This window comes from Perognathus longimembris, chromosome 14 (assembly GCF_023159225.1).
Source record: "Perognathus longimembris pacificus isolate PPM17 chromosome 14, ASM2315922v1, whole genome shotgun sequence".
NCBI lineage: Eukaryota > Metazoa > Chordata > Mammalia > Rodentia > Heteromyidae > Perognathus > Perognathus longimembris.
In genome coordinates, this window is record NC_063174.1 from 61,757,312 (window position 1) to 61,760,741 (window position 3,430).

Below are 3,430 nucleotides of genomic sequence, written 5' to 3' on the forward strand. Positions count from 1 at the left end.
ATGGAAGCCTCGCGCTCGGCCCCCCTCCAGCCTGTCTCCTCGGAGCCCCCGACCCGGCCGTGCTGCGCGCGTGGACAGCCAGTGTCGGGCCGTCACCCCCGCCTCGGCGCGGGCTCGGAGGGGCCACGGGGAACGGGGGCGTGGGCTGGGCTCCCCCGTCGGCGCGGGGCCGTCCCGCCGGAGCAGAGAAGCTTCCGTCCGGGTCGGAGGGCGCCCGGCGTGTCTCGGGCCGGGGGGCCGGCCGGGCGGGGGACGGGGACGCCTCGCGGGGCCGGCCCCCCGCTGGCTGCCCCAGGCGGGTGGTGACGGCCGCAGGGCCGGGCCCGGAGCCACGGCTCCACCGGGGACCCCGCCCCGGCCCTGCCCCTACACCCGGGGAAGGACCCGTGGCCGAGGGGAGAGGGAGGGGCCTGCCTGGGCGGACGGGGGGGGGGGGGCCGTGACAGGCCTGAGTGTGGAGGGGCGAGCCGGGGGACCTCGAGGTAGAGCCCCCCTCTGGGTCTGTGGGAAACGGGGCGCTAAGCTCTGCGCCGCCCCAGGGTGGGGAGGCGCAGGCCCCACCCTCGGTCCCGGGGCCGTCGCTCAGTCCCGCCTCTCTCCCCAGGGGGCAACAACGCGGGCCACACGGTGGTGGTGGACGGCAAGGAGTACGACTTCCACCTGCTCCCCAGCGGCATCATCAACAGCAAGGCCGTGTCCTTCATCGGTGAGTGCGGCCGTGACCTCCAACCCCGCGGGGGCTCCGCTCCCAGGCGGGCGGGACGGGGCCGCCCCGACCTCCAACCCCCCCCCCAGCAGACGGGGCCGCCCCCACCTCCAACCCCCCAACACCCAACAGACGGGGCCGTCCCCACCTCCAACCCCCCCCCAGCAGACGGGGCCGCCCCCACCTCCAACCCCCCCCAGCAGACGGGGCCGCCCCACCTCCAACCCCCCCCCCAGCAGACGGGGCCGCCCCGACCTCCAACCCCCCCCAGCAGACGGGGCCGCCCCCACCTCCAACCCCCCCAGCAGACGGGGCCGCCCCCACCTCCAACCCCCCCCAGCAGACGGGGCCGCCCCCACCTCCAACCCCCCCCCAGCAGACGGGGCCGCCCCCACCTCCAACCCCCCCCCCCAGCAGACGGGGCCGCCCCGACCTCCAACCCCCCCCCCCCAGCAGACGGGGCCGCCCCCACCTCCAACCCCCCCAGCAGACGGGGCCGCCCCCACCTCCAACCCCCCCAGCAGACGGGGCCGCCCCCACCTCCAACCCCCCCCAGCAGACGGGGCCGCCCCGACCTCCAACCCCCCCCAGCAGACGGGGCCGCCCCCACCTCCAACCCCCCCCCAACAGACGGGGCCGCCCCCACCTCCAACCCCCCCAACAGACGGGGCCGCCCCGACCTCCAACCCCCCCCCCCCGCTCCCCTCCCAGGCGGGCGGGGCGGGGCGGCCCGGGCCTCCACCCTGGGCACCCACACAGGGCCCCCCGCCCCCCAGGAGGCGGGACGGGCCCAGCCTGGAGCTGCCCCGGGCCCGAGGGAGGCCCCGCTGAGTGTGCAGGGCTGGGTGCACACTGGGGCCACACTCGCGTCCACACGGCCCACGCGCACACTCGCACGCGGGGGAGCGGCTGGCTTCCTGCCCCGCACCGACTGCGCCTTGGGCAGGCAGCCGTCACCTCTCGGCCCCCAGTCCCCACAGTGACCTCGGTCTCCCTCCCCTCCCTCCCCTCCCTCCCCCCCTCCCCCTCCTTCCCCTCCCCCCCCTCCCTCCCCGCCCCAGGGCGGGACCGCAGCCCTGACCGCCCCAGCCGCCAAAGCCCTGCACCCAGACCGGCCTTGCCCCGTGTCGCAGGCCCCGTCCTGTCCTGGCTCTGCCGGGCATGCTTGTGACCACACACTCACACTCTCACACACTCACACACACTCTCACATACTCACACTCACACACTCACACACCCACACTCTCACACTCACTCTCACACACTCACACACTCACACACTCACTCTCACTCTCACACACTCACACACTCACACACCCACACACTCACACTCACACACTCACACACACTCACACTCTCACACACTCACACACCCACACACTCACACACCCACACGCTCACACACTCACACTCACACCTCACTCACACACTCACACACACTCACACACACTCACACACTCACACACACTCACACTCTCACACCTCACACTCACACACTCACACTCACACACCCACACACCCACACTCTCACACACTCACTCTCACACACACTCACTCTCACACACTCACACTCACACTCACACCTCACACACTCACACACTCACACACACTCTCATACTCACACTCACACAGTCACACACCCACACTCTCACACACACACACACTCACACCTCACTCCACACACTCACACACACTCACACACACTCACACTCTCACACACTCACACTCTCACACACACACTCACACTCACACTCACACACACTCACACACACTCAGGCACTCGCCCCGCTGGCCTCCACCAGCAAGGGCAGGCAGTGCCGGCCGCGGGCAGCAGAGAGCACAGCGTCTGCCCACTGTCATGGCGGCGTGGGGCAGCGGCCGGTGGGCCCCCTGCACCCCCCCCCCGGGGCCGGGACAGGTCACAGGGAAGCGGGGCGCTCGGCAGAGCCTCGGGGGCCGGCTCCAGCCCGGCCCGCAGCCCCCGCTCCTTGGTGGGGGTGGGGCCTGAGGACACCTGCCCCGCCCCCCGAGACGGGCCAGGGCCGGGGGGGGGGGGGGGGGGGGCAGGCGGCGGCCGCCCCACGTGACACCCCCGGCGTCTGCCGCGGTTATTTCCAGACACCGTGGCATTTGGGTGACCTTTCGTGCTCCCTGCGGCTTGTGTAACCCCGGTCACGCCCGTCTGGCCTGGCGCCCACCCCCATGCGCCAGGTCTGTGCCACGGCCGGCCCCCGCGGCCTGCCACACCCCAGCCGCCATCCCGGCAGGACGGGCGCGCGCCGGCGCCCAGGGCGCGTCCACCGGCCCCCTCCCCGAGGCCCCGGCCCCCCGGCGCCCACCCCCCTCCCCGAGGCCCCGGCCCCCCGGCGCCCACCCCGCCGCCACCCTCCTATCCTCTGCACCAGGCTCTGTGCTCCTCCTGGCACGGATGTCACCACCCTGTGGCCGTGGCCTGACATCCCGGCTGCCCCGGAGGTCCAACGCCCGCCTCCCACGAGCCACCAGGATGCCACGCGTGACGCGCATCAGCCTTGAGCGAGAGAGCTGGGGGACGGCGTCCAGGTCCCCACGTCAAGCCCCAATACCAGCACACGCACACACACGCGCACGCACGCGCACGCACAGAAAACCCGCTCCTCGTGGAGGGAGGGCAGTCCTGGAGTCTGGACTCCAGCCCGGGTCTCCTAGGCGGATGCTCGACCCCCGAGCCGGCCCTCGCCGCCT